A 27,090-nucleotide genomic window follows, 5' to 3' on the forward strand; every position below is an offset into this window, starting at 1 on the left:
GTCTAGTCTATAGTCTAGTCTATAGTTAGTCTATAGTCTAGTCTATAGTCTGTCTATAGTTAGTCTATAGTCTAGTCTATAGTCTAGTCTATAGTCTAGTCTCTAGTCTAGTCTATAGTCTAGTCTATAGTCTAGTCTATAGTCTAGTCATAGTCTAGTCTATAGTCTAGTCTATAGTCTAGTCTATAGTCTCGTCTATAGTCTAGTCTATAGTCTAGTCTATAGTCCTAGTCTATAGTCTAGTCTATAGTCTAGTCTATAGTCTAGTCTATAGTCTAGTCTAGTCTAGTCTATTAGTCTAGTCGCTAGTCTAGTCTATAGTCTAGTCTATAGTCTATCGTCTATAGTCTAGTCTATAGTCTAGTCTATAGTCTAGTCTATAGTCTAGTCTATAGTCTAGTCTATAGTCTAGTCTATTAGTCTAGTCTATAGTCTAGTCTATAGTCTAGTCTATAGTCTAGTCTATAGTCTAGTCTATAGTCTAGTCTATAGTCTAGTCTATAGTCTAGTCTATAGTCTAGTCTATAGTCTAGTCTATAGTCTAGTCTATAGTCTAGTCTATAGTCGAGTCTATAGTCTAGTCTATAGTCTAGTCTATAGTCTAGTCTATAGTCTAGTCTATAGTCTAGTCTATAGTCTAGTCTATAGTCTAGTCTATAGTCTAGTCTATAGTCTAATATATAGTCTAGTCTAGTCTATAGTCTAGTCTATAGTGTAGTCTATAGTCTAGTCTATAGTGTAGTCTATAGTCTAGTCTAATTCAGTCTATAGATTAGTCTACAGTCCAATATGTGTTTAACTTTCGTTAAACTCCTTTTATATTGTTTGTGTTTGGATTTAGTTCTTTAGCTGTAACAAGTATCTTTTCCACAGAGATTATTTCTCTTTGAGAAACCCTTGCCATAATGCATGCAATTTTAAGCTAATTTAGTTTAACTTACAAACATACAAATCGAAAAACTAAATGCGGAACATTTACATTAAGTGTTGTTCAAATCATGTAACTCCGGCTACAAATGCAGACCAGGAGAAGAATGAATGAATAAATGCAGTTAAAGAGGAAACATGTATAATGTTGCTCATGTTGTCGATTAGTTCTCATTTTGTTTGGTAAATGTTGCTGTTACAGCTATAGATGTTTTTCTGCTGCGTTTGTAAGTAAAACGAAAGCAAAACTAACCCGCATTTAATTTCTGAGTCATTAAAATTGCACTTAGTTTTTTGTAACAAACAAAATGCGTTGTTTAATGCCATTTGCCGGTTTTTAGTGTTTGGGAACAGCAGTTGCTAAAAAAATTTATATTTAAAGCAAATGCAAAAATCATGTTAAACACTTTTTTTTAGCTCCTAACAACACACGGACTATGAATTTCTTTAAGTATTTGTTGGCAGTTGTGTGGTTAGATGGTGTAAATATTTAAGGAAACTGTAGCAAAAACTTGAAATATTTTTGTGATATAAGCAGCTTTAGGAAAAAATTAGTAATTAAATTTGGAAACTACTTTGTCAACGTTCAACAAAATTGTCTATAAATGTTTTGCAAAATTTGTCATAAAATGTTATGGTCTATAAAAAATCAAAAGACTAAAGACACATACTTTCATATGAAACTTTAGCTTAATGTGTTGAATGATTATTTTTATGCACTAGTTGGTATGGATTTAGTTATAATTACTAAATCGTACTAAAAACTAAAGTGAATTGAGATTTTCATGTGATTAAATCAACATTTTTCGATATTTCTTCAGAAATCAATAACTTAGTTAGGAGTAATCGGAATTTTGTTCTTGGACTTTAAAAACATTATTAAAATTTCAGTCTAATGAAAAAAACTAATAATATTTTTAAAAGCCCTCCGGTTCATACCCCACTTTTTTCTCTAAGCCCCTTTTAGCACTTTACCTTAATAAAAAAAATAAAAAAATTAACCAAAATGTATCCTTCCTCTACCAAGTGCGAACCAATTTTCTTCTAAGATTCATATCATACACGACAAAAGCCGCCTAAAACAACAAACTTAAAACGAAAGAAAAACTCCACCTTTAACTCTACCGCCTCCACCACCTTCTTCTACACCTTCTAAGCTTTTTTTCTGCAAGTCCAAGAAAAAAATACCGATAGATCTACAGCATTTTATAAGTTAAGCCACAAAAAAAGTCACTTCAGAATATTCCAATGTGCAAAACAAACATAAAAAATGTTACGTTTACATTGCCAAACTAACCATGATCGTGTGCAACAGCTAAATTAACATAAAAAACAATTAAGGCTATCATCAGCAGCAGCAACAACAGTATAACAAACAAAAACAGTCCAAAAAACAAATTTTTAAGCCAAGTTTTTTGTGCAAAAAATTGCTGCCGTTGGGTAGCAGCACAATGGGTTGGTTAAAGCAAAAACAGTCTAGTGTAATGTCCACTTTATAGCCTAGCCTGTAGTCTATTTTATAGCCCAGTATGTGGTCAAGTCGTCTATACTATAGTCTAGTCTATAGTCTAGTCTATAGTCTAGTCTATAGTCTAGTCTATAGTCTAGTCTATAGTCTAGTCTATAGTCTAGTCTATAGTCTAGTCTATAGTCTAGTCTATAGTCTAGTCTATAGTCTAGTCTATAGTCTAGTCTATAGTCTAGTCTATAGTCTAGTCTATAGTCTAGTATAGTCTAGTCTATAGTCTAGTCTATAGTCTAGTCTATAGTCTAGTCTATAGTCTAGTCTATAGTCTAGTCTAGTCTAGTCTAGTCTATAGTCTAGTCTATAGTCTAGTCTATAGTCTAGTCTATAGTCTAGTCTATAGTCTAGTCTATAGTCTAGTCTATAGTCTAGTCTATAGTCTAGTCTATAGTCTAGTCTATAGTCTAGTCTATAGTCTAGTCTATAGTCTAGTCTATAGTCTAGTCTATAGTCTAGTCTATAGTCTAGTCTATAGTCTAGTCTAGTCTAGTCTATAGTCTAGTCTATAGTCTAGTCTATAGTCTAGTCTATAGTCTAGTCTATAGTCTAGTCTATAGTCTAGTCTATAGTCTAGTCTATAGTCTAGTCTATAGTCTAGTCTATAGTCTAGTCTATAGTCTAGTCTATAGTCTAGTCTATAGTCTAGTCTATAGTCTAGTCTATAGTCTAGTCTATAGTCTAGTCTATAGTCTAGTCTATAGTCTAGTCTATAGTCTAGTCTATAGTCTAGTCTATAGTCTAGTCTATAGTCTAGTCTATAGTCTAGTCTATAGTCTAGTCTATAGTCTAGTCTATAGTCTAGTCTATAGTCTAGTCTATAGTCTAGTCTATAGTCTAGTCTATAGTCTAGTCTATAGTATAGTCTATAGTCTAGTCTATAGTCTAGTCTATACTCTAGTCTATAGTCTAGTCTATAGTCTAGTCTATAGTCTAGTCTATAGTCTAGTCTATAGTCTAGTCTATAGTCTAGTCTATAGTCTAGTCTATAGTCTAGTCTATAGTCTAGTCTATAGTCTAGTCTATAGTCTAGTCTATAGTCTAGTCTATAGTCTAGTCTACAGTCTAGTTCTATAGCTAGTCTATGTCTAGTCTATAGTCTAGTCTATGTCTAGTCTATAGTCTAGTCTATAGTCTAGTCTATAGTCTAGTCTATAGTCTAGTCTAAGTCTAGTCTATATAGTCTATAGTCATCTATAGTTAGTCTATAGTCTAGTCTATAGTCTAGTCTATAGTCTAGTCTATAGTCTAGTCTATAGTCTAGTCTATAGTCTAGTCTATAGTCTAGTCTATAGTCTAGTCTATAGTCTAGTCTATAGTCTAGTCTATAGTCTAGTCTATAGTCTAGTCTATAGTCTAGTCTATATTCTGTCTATAGTCTAGTCTATAGTCTAGTCTATAGTCTAGTCTATAGTCCTAGTCCTATAGTCTAGTCTATAGTCTAGTCTATAGTCTAGTCTATAGTCCTAATCTATAGTCTAGTCTATAGTCTAGTCTATAGTCTAGTTTATAGTCTAGTCTATAGTCTAGTCTAGTCTAGTCTATAGTCTAGTCTATAGTCTAGTCTATAGTCTAGTCTATAGTCTAGTCTATAGTCTAGTCTATAGTCTAGTCTATAGTCTAGTCTAGTCTAGTCTATAGTCTAGTCTATAGTCTAGTCTATAGTCTAGTCTATAGTCTAGTCTATAGTCTAGTCTATATTCTAGTCTATAGTTTGGTCTATAGTCTAGTCTATAGTCTAGTCTATAGTCTAGTCTATAGTCTAGTCTATAGTCTAGTCTATAGTCTAGTCTATAGTCTAGTCTATAGTCTAATCTATAGTCTAGTCTATAGTCTAGTCTATAGTCTAGTCTATAGTTAGTCTATAGTCTAGTCTATAGTTAGTCTATAGTCTTGTCTATAGTCTAGTCTATAGTCTAGTCCTATAGTCTAGTCTATAGTCTAGTCTATAGTCTAGTCTATAGTCTAGTCTATAGTCTAGTCTATAGTCTAGTCTATAGTCTAGTCTAGTCTATAGTCTAGTCTATAGTCTAGTCCTATAGTCTAGTCTATAGTCTAGTCTATAGTCTAGTCTATAGTCTAGTCTATAGTCTAGTCTATAGTCTAGTCTATAGTCTAGTCTATAGTCTAGTCTATAGTCTAGTCTACAGTCTAGTCTATGGTCTAGTCTATAGTCTAGTCTATAGTCTAGTCTATAGTCTAGTCTATAGTCTAGTCTATATTCTAGTCGATAGTCTAGTCTATAGGCTAGTCTATAGTCTAGTCTATAGTCTAGTCGATAGTCTAGTCTATAGTCCAGTCTATAGTCTAGTCTATAGTCTAGTCTATAGTTTAGTCTATAGTCTAGTCTATAGTCTATTCTATAGTCTATTCTACATTTTATATTTTTCTCCTTATTTTTAGTCATCATACCTTTTGTGCTTTTGGTTCAATCTAAAGAAATTCTAACTGAGTTTAGTGTTGATGTTGTTGGTGTTATACTTGCTGGTGTTGTTGTCTTGTTGTTACTGTTGTTATGTTCGGGTTCAGTGAGAGATAGTTAAATTCCAATACCACCAATATTTTGCCAACTTTATTAGCTCATGCAAAAATTCAAGTAGTTTTTTTTTTGTGGCAGTTTGTATTTTCGTTAAAATTTTTGTGGATTTTTTTTTCGCTGCATTGGCTGTTGCTTTAGCTTTTGTTGTTTTTATCAAGATAGTCTAGAAAATCTTTTAGAACAATTTTTTTGTTGTTTTTGTTGTCTTAGCCAAAGAAGGCGTTTTATTTGTACTTTTTTTTGTTTTTTTGAAGCAACAAAATTTTATTTTATCAAAATATTCGCATCTTTTTGTATTTTAAGGAAGCTGAAAGGCAAAATGTATTACATGTTTATAAAAGAATTTGTTATAAGGTGCTTAAAATGTAAGTAAAACTTAACCATTGGCTATAGTAAGAGACCAAACCCAGCATGCTGGTGCCGCAACACAGTTATCGAAAATAACAAGTCTATAAATTGTGTTGTTTATTTAGTTTTAAATTTAAATCTTGTTTGTTAAGTGTTTGAAACAAATAATGTGTTAATATATAATTAAAAGAAAATAAATGATAAAAAGAAAATATTGTAAACTACAAGGCGTATGAGTAATATTTATAGATAAAGAAGAAACTGGTATAATTTTAATTTTAAATAAAAGTAAAAAACTTAAAACAGCTGTAGTAAATAAAACAAACACTTTATTATAAATAAAACCGAAAATTTTTTTCATATTAAGCTATTTTTTTAAACTTTCCCAAAGCTTTTTTATTACTTCTATAATAATTCTACTTCGAACCATTTAAAACTTCTATCATCAATTGACCATTCAAATGTCACAAATTGTTTTGTTGTGTAAAAAATTTAAACATTATTACAATGCCTTGAAGCGACATGAAATAAATGCGACAGTTTAATTTGCCAAAGACTTTTGAAAAAATATTGTTTTTCTGACTTGTTTAACTTAAGGAAAGAATCACCAAACAACACCTCCTTCTATAAGCTTTTTTAGATTTTCTATTGAAGATAACACTATTGGTTTATATTGCTTGACAAGCCACCTAAATATTTTTATAGATGAGCTCAATTGAATATTATTTCGGGGGGAACTTCAAAAACAAGCCGCCAACATCATGTATTACAGCTATTTGCCAAAATGTTGAGAGATAGTTAGTGGAGAAAACTGTGTTTGTTTTTGAAAGAAGCCACCTTTGCTGGGATGTTGGTAGTTGATGTCTTTTATTACAAAATGATATTTATCAAATTGCGTTTTTATTAACGTTTTTGTATTCGTATAAAAGAAGCTAAATTTTATGAGAACTAGAGAGATTACAGTAGCTTGATAATTTAAGACAAGTAATACATTTTAGTAAGTTCCTTTAATTGACTTCTTCCATTTCCATTAATTATATTCTTTCAAGTTCTTCAGGATCTCCAAATTGAATTGTAATTCTAGGTCTCTTAACAGCTTTAATCCTAGGGCTTTAACTTAATATTTGACCTTTAGTTGTAGGATTTTGAATAATTTACTTCAAGCTTTAATCTTTAATAACTCCTTTAGATTCCCAATTAAGGGTCTTTGAGTAGTTCAGTACTTCCATTCCAAGATATATTCGAGCTTCAATTCCAGTCAATTTTAGCATCAATCGTACTTCCATTTCAGTTACAATTTGGAACTAATTTAAGTTTTAATCGTAGTTCAAATTTAACATAAATTGAAGACTTCTTAAAGCCTCAATTGGAGATCACTTTAAACATCACTTAAACATGGAATCCAATTAGAGAAGTCTCATTAAACTAAGAACAATTAGAATTTCAATTGAATTCCAATTCAAGCTTCATTGAAGTCACATTCCCATTCCAAGATAGATTCGAGCTTTAAATGCAGTAAATTTTTTCATCAATCATTCATCTTAATGTTTAGTTCCTGTTGGGCTTCAATTAAACTCCTATCTGATCATTGATTTTAGTAGTTATTAAAGAAAGAAATTTAAGCTGCAATCACAATCCCATGTCAACTTAAATTTTATTCCCATTCAAGTTGCAATCATAATCCCAGTTAAACTCCAATTATATTCCCATTCAAGTTAGAATTTTTGTCCCATTTGAGCTTCAATTGTAAATTGATATGAGTTTTAATTAAAACGGGTTTTCAGCTCCAGTTGAATTTTCATCTGATTTTCAATAAGAGTCCCAACTCAGCTTCAGGTGGACTCTCATTTGAACTTCATTCGTGGTTTCAGTTAAATTTCTTTTAAGGCTTCAGTTAAGCTTTAATCGTTGTACATACAAAGCTTCTATATTATCTCATTTTAGGCTTAATAGTGTTTCTATTTCAGTTTCAATCTTAGTTTTGATTGAGTTTCAATGAAAGTCCTATTTGAACTTCGATTAAAGCTTTGCTGTAGTCTCATATATTCCTCTTATTTGATCTTTGGCTGTAGTTATATTTAAACTCTAATAGTACTTAGTTCTTAAAGAAGGAAATTTAAGCTGCAATCATAATCCCAGTTAAATTTCAATTATATTCCCATTCCAGTTAGAATTTTTGTTCCATTTGAGCTTCAATTGTAGATTGATATGAGTTCTATATTAAACCGGTTTTCAGCTCAACTTCAGTTGGACTCTCATTTGAAAATTATTCGTGGTTTCAGTTAAGTTTCTTTTAGAGTCTTAATTAAACTTTAATCGTAGTACCTATCGAGCTTCTATTTCAGTTTCAATCATACTTCTGGTTGAGCTTCAATTAAAGTCGTACTCATGCTAATTTTACTTCAATATTAGTTTCTATTTTAAATCCCGATTTCAATTGTTTTTTTCATTTGATCTTCTATGTCAACGTCCATCAAACTCCCATATAAACTTGAAAATTAATTCTTTTAAGCATCAGCAGGAGTAGACTTTGAGCTCTAATTTGAGTCCAATTTGAAATACAATCATAGTTATATAAAAGCTTTCATTACAGCTCCATTTGGGGTTCAATTGGAGATCTACTTTGGCTTCAATCGAAGTTCATTTTCATCTTGATAAGGAATTCCTTTTCGGTAACAAAATTGCGTTCATTCGAGCTTTAATTTTAGTCCAACTTGAGCGTCAATCATAGTTCTATCTAAGTTTGAGTTGTCAAGCTTCAAATATAATCCAAGTTCAGCTCCTAAAATTTAATTTCATTTCATCTCCAATTGATGTCAAAGTCTTATTCAAGTTTTAATAGTGGCTTCATTTAATCAGCGGCAGAAGCCCAATTAGTGTTTCAATCGAAGTACCACCACTCTCCACAATTGGAGACCTATTTCTTCTTCAATTCTAATTAAATTTGATCTTGAATAGGAGCACCATTTTTATCTCAAAACTTAGCTTCCATTGAAGAACCATTTGAGCTTCAATTGGAGTCCCACTTGAACATCAATCACTCTCTCATTTGAATACAATTTGGAGCTGAAACTACAGTCCTATTTGAGCCTCAATTGCAGTCATATTAAAGATCCTACAATTGAATCTCAAATTAGACGCAATAGTAGTTAAATTTTAACTCAAATATTCCCATTTTCGCTTCAATCAATTCAATTTGAATAAAAACACCATTTAAGTTTTAAAATGTAGTACTAACAATCACTCTCGCACTTGAGTATAATACGTTTAAACTACATTCCCTTTTGAAGATCATTTGCAGTCTCATTACAGTACCATTTGAAGTCAACAAACTTTCCCATTTAAGCTTGAAGTAAAGCTCTATAGGAGTAAATTTAAACTTTAATCGTACAGTCAATTGAGCTTTTATTAAAGCTCTATTTGAAATTTAATTGACTTTAGTTTAAGTCTCATTTGAATTACAATTGTAGGCACAATTATTATGAAATTTTAGTATTTCGCATTCAAATTTTGAGCTTCAATTTGTTTATAACACATAAACCCATTGATCTCTCCTACAACATTTACAACCCACCTGGCGTTTATTTTTTCCACTCAACCAATCATTTCGCATAATTTTTTTTATTATATTAACCACCAATTTTTTTTATATTTATTTATTTAATATTCAATTATCTCTCCTCATTACATGTTATAAATTACCACCATCTATTATCACATCAACACGTTCAATGTTTTGAAATGAAAATCACTACACTTTTCCACTTTAAGGTATATTAGCATGCAACAAATCGTATTGATTACATACTGCTCATATTGTAATTAGCCACAAGCAAAGTTAAGACAACAGCAACAGCGGCAAGTAGCAGCCGCAACAGCAACAAACCATTCATTACATTTGCAAGACCCAGACCGTTTGAAGCTTTTGAAGCTGTGTGTCTAGTGCTCTAAATCAATTTCAATGTAACAACAAATTGCGTGTTGCGGCATGTAGTCATTGTGGCAATATGTACTAAGTAGTAATAGTAAGTGGTAGTAGTATGTTAGAATCAAAGGATAAGATGTCGTTTGAAAACCACAATAACATCATTATTAACATCACTGCCACAGCACACCAGGTAAATGAATATCATGTTGCAATAACAGTCAGCTACAATGGACAAGCTACTGCTCAAGCTTCTTTGAAAGCAGAAAAACAAAATAGTACTGGCTTTAAAATTGAGGAGACACTTAACAAACTGTGTGCTACAATTGTGGCTGTGGCAGCAACAATAACAACAACACCAAACTGATGGTGGCGGCATGCATAAATATCAATTTTCTGTTGATTTGCCACCTCTTGTTTAACAGCAACTATAGCAACAACAACAGCAACTTTGCTCTAGAACAACTCTATTGGCATGTTAAAGAAAATTTATTGTATCACTTGTATATTGACTAGGTTTCTTTAAACCATAGTTGGTTTAGCTTTACTTTAGTTTTCTTTATTTTTTTTTTTTTTGTTGCAAAAGAGTTTGGGAAAAAGCAGTCTTGCAGCAAATGTCTAAAGAAGCAATAATGTTTATAGTTGAGGTGGCAGTTAATTTAATTTACTTAAGTTAATATAACTTGTTTAACATGGTCATTTTGAGCTAAAGCAACACACAACGCTGGACAGACAAACAGACTTACATACATATCCACAGATAGACAATCGACCATACTAAAAAAAACATGCAACTTAACAATATCGACAACTAAAGCAAACAAACATGATGTGGCAAGTAATTGATTTTAATGCATATGTGGTTAAAACTAACACAAATGTTACAATTCAAATATAAATCTATATTGCCAAACGATAAATCATTTTTAATTTCTTCTGGCAAAAAAAAAAAAAAAAATAAATATTGAAAAATTATAAAAATAATTGAAAATTTTTTAATGACTTGTTTAATTTTATCATTTTTTTTTGTTAGAAAAATAATGAAGGTTATGTGTGGTGTCATAATTCATTGGCAGACAATGTGTCTTGAAATGTTGGTCAGTCACACGTTTTTATAAATGTCTAATAAATAATAAAAGAAAATGCTGTTAGAGGAAAAACTACTTTTTATCTCCAAAATTCTCTATAATTGTTGTTTGTATTGTTTATATGAAAACAACATATAGTTGTTGTGGCTTTAGTTGGAGCTAAACAAACAAAAGATATTTTAGCCCATGTCCACCCTCCACAAATAAAGAAAATTTAAACGATATTGAGGAAAAAGAGGCAGTCAACGAATTTTCAAACACCTTCTTTGGTAAAACTGTTTTATACAAAAGCTTAAATTGTAATCCCAGTGGAACTCCAATCATAATCCCATTTGCGCTCTTTTTATAGGCCCAGTTGTGCTTTCATTGTAATATGATTTTACTCTCAAAGTCCCATTAGAGCTTAAGCTGTAGTTCCATATCAGTTTCAATTAGTCACATTTGAGTTTTCATTGCAGTTTCATTTTAACTTAAACTGGACTCTTATCTTATCTTTATCCAAGATGAGCTTCAAAAAAATTCCAATTTAAGCTTCAAGTCTAGTTCAATTTGAGCTCCTCAATTAAGTCCTTGAGTTGTTAATTTCGACTATTAATTTTAATTCTTCTTGAGCTTCCATTGGAGTCTCATTTGAGTTTCCATTGCAGTTTCATTTTAACTTAAACTGGACTCTTATCTTATCTTTATCCAAGATGAGCTTCAAATGAATTTCAATTTAAGCTTCAAGTCTAGTTCTATTTGAGCTTCTCAATTAAGTCCTTGAGTTGTTAATTACGACTTTCAATTTTAATTCTTCTTGAGCTTCCATTGGAGTCTCATTTGCACTATGTTCGTGGTCTCCCATGAATTAATTTGAGCTTTTCTTTTGAGTCCTTCAACTGTCCCTTTCGACCTTCAATTCGTGGTCTCCCATGAATTAATTTGAGCTTTCCTTTTGAGTCCTTCAACTGTCCCTTTCGACCTTCAACTGGGGTTCGATTTGAGTTTCCATTGGAATTCCTTCAATTACATCTATCGACCTTCAATTGTAGTTCTACTTGACCTTCCACTGGAGTCCTATTTGAACCATAATCACGGTTCTATTTGAGCTTCCCATTTGAATCCTCCAATTGCCTCTTTGGATCTTTAACTTCTATTCTATACTTCTATTGGAATCTTATTTGAACTGAATCGTGGTCCCACTTAAGGAATCATGTGATTCCTTCAACTGTTGCTTTTGATTTGAGATTTTCATGTGAGTCCTTGAATTGTCTCTTCTGATCGTCAATTGTAGTTCTGTTAGTGCTATCCCTTTTAGTCTTTCAATTGTCCATTTTGATCTTTAATTGAAGTTCACTTTGAGCTTCCATTGGAGTCCCATTTGAGCAATAATCATGGTCGCATTTGAGTTTCAGTTGTAATCTCATTCTACATTTAATCACAGTTAAATTTTAACTTTACAATTTTATTTAACTTTGATTGGAGGCTATTTCTAGTCCATACGATCTTCAATTGTAGTTCTATTGGTGGCTCAAGTTTAGCCGCATTTGAGCTTCAACTATAGCCCCGTTTTCTTTTAATTTAATTCCAATTTTTTTTTATTTTTTTTTTATTTTAATTCCAATTAAAGGTCAGTAATGGTCCTATGTAGACTATAGTCCTAATTCAATTTAAGCTCCAGTTGTAGTTTCATTTGGGCTTCAAATGGAGTCCCACTTGGATTTAGTATGAAGTCTCATTTCTACCTCAAATTGAGTCCCATTTTAACTTAAAATTTAATCTTACCTAAGCTTCACTTGAAGTACTAATAGAGCTTTAATCTTAGTTCAATTTCAAACCTAATTAGTCGCATTTGAACATCAATTGTAGTCATATTTATGACAAAATTGTAGTTACGCTTCAGCTTTAACTATGGTTCCAACTAAAGCTCAATCTTATTTTCCCTTCAATAGTAGTCTAATTTGATTTTTGGTCATTATTCTATTGCAGCTTCAATTGTAGCCCTTTTGGAGTTTCAGTTTAAGTCTAACTTTAGCTTGAGTTGTATCCCTATTTATGCTTTAAGTTCAGCCCCTTGTGATTTTCAAATATTGTCCCATCTGTACTTTAAATTAAGTCTTATTTGCGGTTCAATTGGAGTTCCACTTGAGAGTCGGTAGAAGTTCCATTTTAGCTTCAATTAGAGCTTTAATCCTTATCTCAATTAAGCTTAAAACTTAGACCAGCTTGAACAACCATTTTAAATTGCACTAGTAGTCCTTTAAGCTTTATCTGAGTTTCAATTTCCAGTTAAAAGCTAGATAACCTAGTCTCCCTTGTAGGCCCAAGTCATCTTAAGTCATTTTAAAGCTATATCAACATCTCTCCCACTTATCTCCAATAAACTGTAACAAACCACATCATTAATCGAAACAACCAAACCCTATCCAACAACACTGTTTAATCTCTCTGTCTGTCTGTGCAGCTCAACCAAAGCATTAACAATTCGATTACCCATTACCATTCATTATAATTTATCAACATCGAGCGCTGAAATGCTCGTAATTCAACACTTTTAAAACCATTAGTGGCAGCAGCATGTAGAGAGACAGCAGAACAGTCCTAACTAAACCTAGCATGCGATATATATTTATTTTGCCCACAAATGTTTCCTTTTAGTTGATGTCCAAAAAAAGATTATACACCAGCATCACCATCATCATACCACCACACAACAGCCTTTAAAAACGATTTGAAACAATTGAAAATCTCTTAAATTATGAACGCTATAGAAAATTTTATTTCAACTGAAAAAGGGGGGGGGGGGGGCAAGCGGAGTCAGGAATAATAAAGCAAGAAGAAATGAAAAATGTTTTGGTGAAACCATTTAAGTGGTAAATAATTTTGGCACGATTTGTTCTGATTCCCACGTTTCAAGTGCAGCAAAAGCATTAGACTGGTTGGCTGGCTGTTTGGCTGACTTGACTTAACTTGGTTAAATCAGCCATACCAACATTGTTAGTCATACTGTTTAGTAAGAGATGCTAGTGGAAGCAACAAGAAAAAAAGGTGGCTGCAAGTATTTGATTGAATTTTTTGCTGTTGCAGTAATGGTTAGTGGGGTAGTGTTGGAATAAAATGATTTAAAAGAATCGATAATGATGACAATAACCCAGGTAGAGAAGGAAAAAAAAACACTAAAACAAGTAACAAACTGTAAATAGGTTTAAACTTTACAATGACACTCATAAATCAGCACGAAATGAGTAGAAAATGGATAAATTGTTTGATTTTGTATTAAGGTTTTTGTTTAATAATTAAAACTATTTTAAGCTCAAAGCAGCAAATTTATGAAATTCCTATCCTTCCTTAGTGAATTTGTAAACAAATTTTCAAATTTATTTTTTAAACCTTTTTGAATTTTAGCATAAATTTACTAAATTCTTTTTAGCTCTAGACAACATACTCTATTAACATGTCTTTATATGCAAACATAATAATATAAAATATTATATTGTTTTCTTGCCAATAACCAATGACTACTGCTGCTATTGGTTGTAGTATTTTATTTAAGATTCTCGCTTCTGACCATGTTAAACCTACAAATAATCCAAGTCACTATAATGTCTGGCAGTTATAGTGCTGACAAATTTATATTTTATTGGCTTGACCGTGTGCAGGAAGACCACTGCTAAAGAAAGCAAATAAACCGACAATCTAATTCAAACAAAGACCGCCATGCAAGGCACATTAACAACGCCACCACAGTCAATAAGAGCACATAGAAATATGCTGAATCTTCGGCGTAAGGAAAATAATAATATTAAAAGATCAATAATTTTTTCTTACAGGAAACAGTGGTGCAGGCAATCTAAAGACCGGATTTTATACAATATACATTATGGACTAAAGACCATCTATACACTAAACCATAGACTATCTATAGGCTGAACTAAAAACCATATATCAGTACATAATCTTGGACTATATCTACAGTCTGGACTATAGACTATCTATAGTCTGGAATATAGACTATCTATAGTCTGGCCTATAGAATATCCATTGTCTGGACTATAGATTACTTTTAGTCTGGACTATAGACTCTCTATAGTCTAGATTATAGACTATCTATAGTCTGCACTATGGAAAACACAATCTATAGTCCTCACTATAGATAATCTATAGTCCGGACTATAAACTAGACTATAGACTAGACTATAGACTTGACTATAGACTGGACTATAGACTAGACTATAGACTATAGACTAGACTATGGACTAGACTATAGACTAGACTATAGACTAGACTATAGACTAGACTATAGACTAGACTATACACTAGACTATAGACTAGACTATAGACTAGGCTATAGATTAGACTACAGACTAGACTGTAGCCTATACTATAGACTAGACTATAGACTAGACTATAGAATAGACTATAGACTAGACTATAGACTAGACTATAGACTAGACTATAGACTAGACTATAGACTAGACTATAGACTAGACTATAGACTAGACTATAGACTAGACTATAGACTAGACTATAGACTAGACTATAGACTAGACTATAGACTAGACTATAGACTAGACTATACACCAGACTATAGACTAGACTATAGACTAGACTATAGACTAGACTATAGACTAGACTATAGACTAGACTATAGACTAGACTATAGACTAGACTATAGACTAGATTATAGACTTATAGTCTATTCTATGGACTATAGACTAGACTATAGACTAGACTATAGACTAGACTATAGACTAGACTATAGACTAGACTATAGACTAGACTATAGACTAGACTATAGACTAGACTATAGACTAGACTATAGACTAGACTATAGACTAGACTATAGACTAGACTAAAGACTAGACTATAGACTAGACTATAGACTAGACTATGACTAGACTATAGACTAGACTATAGACTAGACTATAGACTAGACTATAGACTAGACTATAGACTAGACTATAGACTAGACTATAGACTAGACTATAGACTAGACTATAGACTAGACTATAGACTAGACTATAGACTAGAGTATAGACTTATAGTACTAGTCTATGACTATAGACTAGACTATAGACTAGACTATAGACTAGACTATAGACTAGACTAATAGACTAGACTATAGACTAGACTATAGACTAGACTATAGACTAGACTAAAGACTAGACTATAGACTAGACTATAGACTAGACTATAGACTAGACTATAGACTAGACTATAGACTAGACTAGACTATAGACTAGACTATAGACTAGACTATAGACTAGACTATAGACTAGACTATAGACTAGACTAAAGACTAGACTATAGACTAGACTATAGACTAGACTATAGACTAGACTATAGACTAGACTATATACTAGACTATAGACTAGACTATAGACTAGACTATAGACTAGACTATAGACTAGACTATAGACTAGACTATAGACTAGACTATAGACTAGACTATAGACTAGACTATAGACTAGACTATAGACTAGACTATAGACTAGACTATAGACTAGACTATAGACTAGACTATAGACTAGACTATAGACTAGACTATAGACTAGACTATAGACTAGACTATAGACTAGACTATAGACTAGACTATAGACTAGACTATAGACTAGACTATAGACTAGACTATAGACTAGACTATAGACTAGACTATAGACTAGACTATAGACTAGACTATAGACTAGACTATAGACTAGACTATAGACTAGACTATAGACTAGACTATAGACTAGACTATAGACTAGACTATAGACTAGACTAGACTAGACTATAGACTAGACTATAGACTAGACTATAGACTAGACTATAGACTAGACTATAGACTAGACTATAGACTAGACTATAGACTAGACTATAGATTAGACTATAGACTAGAATATAGACTAGACTATAGACTAGACTATAGACTAGACTATAGACTAGACTATAGACTAGACTATAGACTAGACTATAGACTAGACTATAGACTAGACTATAGACTAGACTATAGACTAGACTATAGACTAGACTATAGACTAGACTATAGACTAGACTATAGACTAGACTATAGACTAGACTATAGACTAGACTATAGACTAGACTATAGACTAGACTATAGACTAGACTATAGACTAGACTATAGACTAGACTATAGACTAGACTATAGACTAGACTATAGACTAGACTATAGACTAGACTATAGACTAGACTATAGACTAGACTATAGACTAGACTATAGACTAGACTATAGACTAGACTATAGACTGACTATAGACTAGACTATAGACTAGACTATAGACTAGGCTATAGACTAGGCTATAGACTAGACTATAGACTAGACTATAGACTAGACTATAGACTAGACTATAGACTAGACTATAGACTAGGCTATAGACTAGGCTATAGACTAGACTATAGACTAGACTATAGACTAGACTATAGACTAGACTATAGACTAGACTATAGACTAGACTATAGACTAGACTATAGACTAGACTATAGACTAGACTATAGACTAGACTATAGACTAGACTATAGACTAGACTATAGACTAGACTATAGACTAGACTATAGACTAGACTATAGACTAGACTATAGACTAGACTATAGACTAGACTATAGACTAGACTATAGACTAGACTATAGACTAGACTATAGACTAGACTATAGACTATACTATAGACTAGACTATAGACTAGACTATAGACTAGACTATAGACTAGACTATAGACTAGACTAGACTATAGATTAGACTATAGATTAGACAAAACACTAGACTTTAGTCTAGACTAGACTATAGACTAGACTTTAGACTAGACTTTAGACTAGACTATAGACTAGACTATAGACGAGAATATAGACTACAACATATGTAAGTTGAAACACTATAGACTAGACTAGATTATCGATTGAACTATAGACTAGACCAAAGACTATATTGTTGGCAACATATGTGGCTTACTTATCAAAAGTTTGTCTATATCAAAGAGTACGGATAAAAGTAAAGTACTTAATTTTCCATACCTGCTGTGAACCAGGGATGGCAAATGGAATTTTCAAATTGTACAAAACAGCATTTAAAATTGTACTTTTTTGAATCCGATTGTACCAAATCTATATTTTTGCAAATTTATATCAATATAAAACAAAAGCATTTCGAGCAAGTCCATTAGTCAATGTACTAGTCCATTGACTAGGCAAAAGGCTATTCTATAGACTAGAGGGTAGTCTATAAACAAAGACTGCACAGAAAAAACTAAAACTATGTTTCAATTATCAAAATAATTGTATCAAACAAGTTTTGCACCTATCACCAAAATGATGATATCAATTATCAAATTTGTAAAAAAATTTAAAAAATACTTTTTTTTTCCAAATAACGAATTAATCAGAACAATTAATATCAATAATTGAGACAAAATTTAAAATTGATTAATTCATTAATTGTATAAATTAAATATTTAATAAAAATATAATCTAATTTTTATTAATTTATTAATCAAATGAATTAGTTTGTTTGGTAAAAAATGTGTTAAAAACCAATTAAGTTGATTATTAAAACAATCAAATTATTAATTGATTACTCACAATGTTAAAGGAATGATTGACCTTTAACAATGCGTTGAGCATTTACAAAAAATATCACTTTATTATCAAATTTGAACATATAAAGTGTTTTATAAATTGTCAGAAAACTTGAATATTATATGCCTAAAATCGTATTGACTATTTAAGAATTATAAACATTGTTAGCATAAGAAATCAAAATAAAATATTAAAAAAAAACTAAAATAGAAAAGTTGGCCAGAAATTTTTTTCAATCAATTAAAAAAGTAATTGAATCAATTAAAAATTTTATCAAATTTGTAAAAAGGTTTAAACAACGAGATAATTAAGACAAATAAAAAATTGCTTAAATTAAAATTAAAGAAAGAGAAAAATAGGTTAATTGAAAATAAACTACTAATAATTTTTTCTGTGTGATTAACAGAATAGTCCCTAGAAATACTTTAAAAAGTTAAATGTACTTTAAAAACTATAGATTAGTCATTATATTAGTCAATAAATAAGACCATTTAGTCGACAGACTGGTTCTTAGTCAATAGACTAGACAGTCTTGAACTTTGTGTTAAAAGTACAATTTTAAATTATTATTTCAATAAGGGAATATACATATTTAAAATTGTACAAAATGGGTCACCGGAGTACCATTGTACTTTAAAAGATCGAATTGTACCAAAAAAAGTACAATTGTACCAATTTTGCCAACCCTGCTGTGAACTATAAAAACGGCCTTATATCAAATTTAAAAAAATAAAGTATATACAATTACTTACCTTAAAGTACACTGTAGAACCAGCCGTTAAACATTTCATAGTATTTTATTATAATTTTATTATTGTTTTAAACTTTTTTATTTTATTATACATATTTACAGTTCAACACTTTTTTATTATTTTATATTTTTTTGCAAATCTATTTTATATACAATTTAATTGTGATATTTATTAACACATTTAGTTGACACACTTTTTTCCATCTACAACAAAAACAACATTCACTCATAAAGAGATTTGTCTTAACTAGCATTTTGTTATTGCTTTTTATTTTATTATAATTCATACAAATGTGGCGTGACATTTGCTATGTTCTTTACTTGTCCACTTGTTGTTGCTTTTCTGAGCCTTTTTGTTTTGCACTTGTTGTTGCTTTTCTTGCCCTTTACGCTTTGCACTGGTTTACTTAATCAAATTTTTGGCAATCACTATTGTTACAAACTTTATTCACTGATTTAAGCTTTTTTACAATATCTTGTATTCTAATTTTTATATCATCTTAAAGATTACAATTTTCTCTTTAATTTGTTACAAATTTTATTAAATTTGATGCACTTTTACTAATTTAATTATTTAAATTATTATCGCAATTTACATTTCACGTGTTAACCGTTTACAAAAATCAAAGAAACTGAAGAAAGAATAAAAGATAAAAGAAATAATTGATTGATGCTTGCTGTATGACAGAAGTTAATGTTTGTTGTTGTTGTTTGTTTTGTTTTTATTTTCATTCTCACTCTGACGTCATAGTTGTTTTGCTCTTAGCAGAACTTAATGCAAGTTATTTTTTGGTGTTTGTTATTGTATTTCAAGTATGTTTTCGTGTGTGAGGTGTTTGTTTTCGTTTATTTACATTTTTGTTTGTGTTTTTAGTAATATCAATATGACGTTGCAATTGTTTTGATGCTCTGTTTACAAAGGTATTGAAATAGTTAAACTTTCTGGAAATTTTTTTTAAATAAAATAAAGTAGCGGTTGTTGTAATTACACAGTTTTTTAACTATTTAAAGTTACAATATTAATAATAAATAGTCTGGATTATAGACAACCCATAGTCTAGACAATCTATATTCTGGACTTTAGACAATCTATAGTTTGGACTATAGGAAATCTATAGTCTGGACTAAAGACAATCTACAGTCTGGGCAATAGACAATCTATAGCCTGGACTATAGACAATCTATAGTCTGGACTATAGACAATCTATAGTCTGGATTATAGACAATCTATAGTCTGGACTATAGGCAATCTATAGTCTGGACTATAGACAATTTATAGTTTGGACTATGGACAATCTATAGTCTGGACTATAGACAATCTATAGTCTGGACTATAAACAATCTATAGTCTGGACTATAGACAATCTATAGTCTGGACTATAGACAATCTACAGTCTGGACTATAGACAATCTATAGTCTGGACTATAGAGAATTTATATCCTGGACTATAGACAATCTATAGTCTGGACTACAGACAATCTATAGTCTGGACTATAAACAATCTATAGTCTGGACTATAGACAATCTATAGTCTGGACTATAGACAATCTATAGTCTTTACTATAGACAATCTATAGCCTGGACTATAGACAATCTATAGCCTGGACTATAGACAATCTATAGCCTGGACTATAGACAATCTATAGCCTGGACTATAGACAATCTATAGCCTGGACTATAGACAATCTATAGTCTGGACTATAGACAATCTATAGCCTGGACTATAGGGAGTTATAGCCTGGACCATAGACAATATAGTCTGGACTGTAGACTAGACAATCTATAGTCTGGACTATAGACAATCTATAGTCTGGACTATAGACAATCTATAGTCTGGACTATAGACAATCTAGTCTAGACTATAGACAATCCATAGTCTGGACTATAGACAATCTATAGTCTGGACTATAGACAATCTATAGCCTGGACTATAGGGAGTTTATAGCCTGGACTATAGACAATATATAGTCTGGACTGTAGACAATCTATAGTCTGGACTATAGACAATCTATAGTCTGGACTATAGACAATCTATAGCCTGGACTATAGACAATCTATAGTCTGGACTATAGACAATCTATAGTCTGGACTATAGACAATCTATAGTCTGGACTATAGACAATCTATAGCCTGGACTATAGACAATCTATAGCCTGGACTATATACAATCTATAGTCTGGACTATAGACAATCTATAGTCTGGACTATAGACAATCTATAGTCTGGACTATAGACAATCTATAGTCTGGACTATAGACAATCTATAGTCTGGACTATAAACAATCTAGTTTGGACTATAGGAAATTTTTAATCTGGACTATAGAAAATCTCTAGTCTGGACTATAGACAACTCTTAGTCAGGGCTAAAGACAATCTATAGTCTAGACTTTAGACAAGCCGTAGTCTGGACTATAGACAATCTATAGTTTGGACTATAATAATCTATCGTCTCGATTATAGATAATGTATAGTTCGGACTATAGTCGATCAGTAGTTTGTATTATAGTGGATCTGTAATTTGTATTATTGAAAACCTTCTAACCACTGTGCCTTAGATCAGTAACCCAAAACTATTGTTCTGTTATAAAACATTACCTCCACCACCGCCGCCAACTACAACGGACCCATGCAAACATACGAGCTCATAAGTTACATACTCCAGCCTCTACAGCAGCAGATTCTTCGGACTAAAATTAACAAGAAAAAGGCGAAAAAGGAAATGGTGCAAAGGAAAAACGGGCATATAAGTAAACCAACAAACATTATTGGCATTAGTGTCCATTGTATTTGTTGTAATATTTTGTTGCCAACATGCATATGAAATAAATGTATGCAATGTTAGCTAAACCAAACGATAGACATACATATGCCTGCCAATTTAAGCATTGTTGCAATTTAAACATAATTTTCCTAGACGACTACTCGCATAAATGTTCAAACATTTTCCAATGTACAACATGTTGCTCAAATGTTTGCAGTTCGTTAGTTGGCGAAAAAAAAAAACTGTAAAAAAAAAATCTTTAAAAAATTATAGAAAAAAAAACAAGTAACAAAATTTTGTTTAGCTACTGCTTAACGCATTTGGTGTAACATTAACCAACAAATTTTTTTTGTTAGTTTGCAGCAAGCAACACTACACTGAACATCATCGAACAAAACATATTATTAGGCTTAGTGTGTTGCAAGGATAATGTTAAATTTGTTTTACTTAGTTTGTTTTTTTTTTTTTTCATTTAAAATAAATAATTTGAAAAAGTTGAAAAAAATTACCATGATTTCACTTTGATACGAGTAATGCAACAAGAAAGAAAAAAAAAATAAAACAAACATTGCTTTTATTGCACGCACTTTTTGCGTAAAACATCAGCCTATGTAGTAAGTAGTACTAGTTGTTGGAGTTGCTGAAGATGCTTAAGTAAAGTGCAACATATTGTAGTAAAACATTACTAGACAATAACAGACAACAAATAATAAAATGTATAATTGGCGGCTATAAACATGCTTATGGTGATGTTGTTAATGTATATATATTTTTTTGTGGAAAAAAATTTCTTCTGAAAAAAAAATGGCAAAAATTTGTTTTTAATGTTGCAACTAACATGATAATGGTATTGGTGGATAACAAACACATACATATATATGCTGGTTATTTACAGAGGATCATAAAAAGTGCTGCACGCTGATCACTAAGGTTCTTTTTGCTTGCAAAATTTTTACTAAAATCAGGACTATTCACTGATTATAATCAGGCCTATAGATGGATTATAGTCTAGACTACAGTCTGTACCTTAAATTAACTAAACTTTGGGCTATAGACTATAGTCTGTCCAGACTATGGATCGTCTATAGTACAGATTATAGATGGACTATAGTCCAGACTGTATATAGTCTATAGGCCTGATTGTATATAGTCTATAATCCAGACAACACATAGTCTATTGTCCAGACTAATAATGGTCTATAATCGATACTATAGATGGTCCATAATCGGGACTATAGAGGTTCTCTAGTTTAGACAATAGACTGTATACAGATAGACTAGAGTCCAGACTATAAATTATCTATAATCAGATTATAGCTTATCTATAATCCAGACTAAATGTGGTACTTAGTCCAGACCTTAGATTATCTATAGTCCAGACAATAGATTTTCTATAATCCAGACCGTAGATTGTCTATAGTCCAGAAAATATATAATCTACAATCCAGACAATAGATCGTCTATAGTCCAGATCATAGATAGGCTATAATCCAGACTATATACGGTCTATAATTCAGGCTGTAGGTAGTCTATAGTACACACTATAGATAGCCTATAGTCCAGACAATAGACTGTCTATGGTCCAGACTATATATTCTCTATAGTGCAGACTATGGATTGTCTATAGTCCAAACTATATTTTGTCTATAGTCCAGTATACAAAACATCTATAGTTCAGACTATAGATTGTCTTTAGTCCGTTATACAAATCATCTATAGTCCAGACTATAGATAGACTATAGTCTGAACTATAGACTATAGCCTTAACTACAGACTACAGTCTGGACTATAGACTATAGTCTGTACTATATATTTTCGAGTGGACTATAGACTATAGTCTGCACTATACTCTATAGCCTGGATTATATACTATATTCTGGACTATTAACTGTAGCCCAGATTGTAGGCTATAGACTATAGCCTGTAATATGGACCGTAGTCTGGACTATAGACTATATTCTGAACTATAGACTATAGTCTGGACTATAGACTATAGTCTGGACTATAGACTATAGTCTGGACTATAGACTATAGTCTGGACAATAGGCTATAGTCTAGACTATAGACTATATTCTGAACTATAGACTATTGTCTTGACTATAGACTATAGTCTGGACTATAGACTATAGTCTGGACTGTAGACTATAGTCTGGACTATAGACTATAGTCTGGGCTATAGACTATAGTCTGAACTATAGACTAAAGTCTGTACTATAGACTATAGTCTGGACTGTATGCTATAGTCTGGACTATAGACTATAGTCTGGACTATAGACTATAGTCCGGACTATAGACTATAGTCTGGACTATAGACTATAGTCAGGACTAAGGACTATAGTCTGGACTTTAGACTATAGTCTGGAATATAGACTGTAGTCTATAGTCTGGACTATAGACAATAGTCTGTACTATAGACTATATTCTGCGCTATGGACTATAGCCTGCGCTATACGCTATAGTCTGAACTTTAGACAATATTCTGCATAGTCTGCATGATATACTATAGAGTGGGTTATATGCTATAGTCTGGACTATTGACTATTGTCTGGACTATAGACCATAGTCTGGACTATAGACTATAGTGTGGACTATAGTCCATAGTCTGGACTATAGACTATAGTCAGGACTATAGTCCATAGTCTGGACTATAGACTATAGTCAGGACTATAGTCCATAGTCTGGACTATATACTATAGTCAGGACTATGGACTATAGTCAGCACTATAGATTATAGTTGATATATAGTCTACACTGCATTATATAGTCTTTGCTCTCGATTTTGCTCTAGACCCTTGTTTCTTACATATCTTTTTTCACCACCCTTTATGAGTCTGTTTTTTTCTCTTTTTTTGAAGAGGGTGCAAAATTATCGATATATTGTTGTTTTTGTCTTAGTAATATATGAAATGTTTTATTATTTTTACAGTTTTTTTCTTTACTCGAGGTGATTATAAATTATCGTTGTAAGTTTTTTTATTCTACAGAAATATTTATTAAATTTATAGATTTAATGATCTTTAATACAAATGGTAGTTAAATGTTGTCTAGAAAGTCTAAGCATTTGTAATGAAAGTTTAATGGTATGAGAAAACTATAATAATTGCAAATAAATTATGAAATTTTTCGATTAGCCAAGCAATTATTAGACAAATATTTGTAAAATTAAAAAGAGAGACTAAAATTTATAGACATTGAAAATGTACTATAAAATACTGTTTTAGATAACTTCATTTTGAAGAAATTTAAATTGATGTTGTTGTGGGTAGTGTTAGCAAATCTTTTAGTCAGGTAAAACAAAAGACTTAAGTCACAAACTTGTTATAATAATTATAGATTGAATTGTTATAACAAGTTATCAGTTAAACTTGTTTAAGTTTTCGATCTCTAGAAACTTTCTTCTTTCTTTGAGATATTTATATTACAATAATATCTTTAAGTTACAGTTTTCCTTTTATCTGGTTTAATTTAAAATGTGATTTATTTTCTCACTGCAAAACAAAACCATTCAATATGTCATCAGGTCACTTTTTATCCCCCATTTTTGTCTGTAAACTACTACTAGTGAACACAACTAGCTACCAACTATATACTCTTGACGTAGGCAGTCACTGTTAGTAGCTGTAATAGAAGTCAAAGCCCATAAATAAAATCAAAGTAGATCGATCAACACATTGGTAATAAAATATTTTCACAGATCGTTTCGTTAATTGCCAGCCTTTAAGGCAGACAAAAGAGTATAACTATGTAGAAAAAAAACCAGAACATCAATAACGGCAATGAAATACAAGAAATAAATTTAGCAAAAAAAAAAAAAAAAAGATAAAGTTTACGAAGCGGTAACTGGTTAACTGAATTGGTAGAAAGAAAACCAGCTAAGATTGATCAATGGGTTTTTTAAAACCTAAAGGCAGCAAAAGCAAAAATAATAGCAGATCACAAATGTCCCTTTTTCTAAAGCAGTAAACCCTGCAGTAATTTTAACAGCAGCTTCCAAGTGCTTAAGATAGATGGCTATTTAAGTGTTAAAGTTATTTGGTAGCTGGGCTATGAACTAATACTTAAAAAAAAAAAATGTTTAAAAATCTAGGGTGACGATTGATCATCAATAACGAACCCTATAATTTATCTTAATAACAATTTTCTTAAGGCAATGCTATTACTGACAAAACAGTAGTCAAAATGTTACTAAAGATTTCTTTCCAACACAAACTACAAGCGAGTTGGGTTTTTTTTACAACTTTGAAGTATTTTCCAAAAACAAAGATCAAACACCAAATGCCGCAGTTTTTTGAAACTATTTGAAAAAAGTAATTGTTTTAACAAATAGTGATTGTGATTTTGTTGAATTAATGTTTTTCCTTTGTAGTTACTATTCACTTAAAGCGACAAATAGTTGTCTTTTTACACCTGAATCAAATAGCTTTTATCTTTAAACAAAATAATATAAGCAACAAAAACAATCTATTTCTCACATCTTGTCACTTAGCTCCTCAAACAACATCTAACATTAGGGTATACCCTTAAGAAGAAAAAAACATCCTTAAAAGACGTTTAATATAGTAACAAAACTTTATAAACTTTTAAGGCTAACCCTAGTTTTAAATACTCTTAGCAGTTTCTTGACTAAGCTTCTTGAGCCGCAAATTTTAGCAACTGCAAAATCAGTGCCTATTGTTAAGATCATTAATCGATCACACATGAAACAACACCAAGTTAGACAGACGGACAGACAGACAGACAGACAGACTGCTAGATATATAGACACACAAACAAACTAAACTTCAAGATGTTGCCGCTTTTGGTTGTAAGGAATCATCAAACACAATTCATCCTATGTACAACATAAATCCTTCAAATGTTTGAAATTCAAACAACTAGTGATGTGATGTTAATGTTGCAATTGTTTTACCAACTCCTCTAAACTCTAACTTACTCTCTCTCTCTCTCTCTCTCTCTCTCTACCTCTCTTTCACTCTCTCTATTTCTGTATTTAACTGTTTAAACTTATTGCTGTTGTTGTTTTTACTATTTTTTAAGAAGTCCATGGACGAGATGTCTTAAGTGTTAGTGGCTGTTTTCGTAAAGTGATTTCCCACTACCACAAATGGTAGCTAATTATGTCACGAACCTGATAAATTATGCTGTAAAACAAAGCTAAGATATTGTAATACGAAACTAACTTAAGTTGGAAGTTGTTGCTGATTTTTTTATTGTTTTAAAAAGTAGTTATAAAGTTGTAAGTCAACGCAAAATTACTGGAAGTAGTTTATACATTTTTATTGTAGATTCCAATTATTTAAGAAAAAATTAATACTATTTTATTGTTGATCAGTCACTTTCTTTGGGGAGATTGATAAATATGTAAGTTGACAAACTAAACAATTTCTAGGTGATAATTGAAAAATAAGTTCTTTGCTTAAGTCTTTCGTTTGAATGTTAATAAATAACAACGATTGGCCATAAATCTTAAAATACGTGGAATACTTTATACGTGGAATACTTTATACTTTATGCTTTATACTTTATACTTTATACTTTATAGTTTATACTTTATACTTTATACTTTATACTTATACTTATACTTTATACTTTATACTTTATACTTTATACTTTATACTTTATACTTTATACTTTATACTTTATACTTTATACTTTATACTTTATACTTTATACTTTATACTTT

At 31.2% G+C, this 27,090-nt stretch overlaps 1 long non-coding RNA gene across 1 annotated transcript in view; it reads right to left on the reverse strand.

The window, feature by feature from the left end:
- Positions 1-19,263, reverse strand: part of LOC119611988 — a 77,276-nt gene extending 58,013 nt beyond the window's left edge. Inside the window, exon 1 of the long non-coding RNA XR_005232101.1 lies at positions 18,647-19,263. This is a non-coding gene — a long non-coding RNA (uncharacterized LOC119611988). The remainder of the gene's footprint in view (positions 1-18,646) is intronic.
- Positions 19,264-27,090: the final 7,827 nt, after the last annotated feature.

The sequence above is a fragment of the Lucilia sericata genome, unplaced genomic scaffold, assembly GCF_015586225.1.
Source record: "Lucilia sericata isolate MDLA Ls3-8-SP2 unplaced genomic scaffold, ASM1558622v1 Contig001576F_arrow, whole genome shotgun sequence".
Lineage (NCBI taxonomy): Eukaryota > Metazoa > Arthropoda > Insecta > Diptera > Calliphoridae > Lucilia > Lucilia sericata.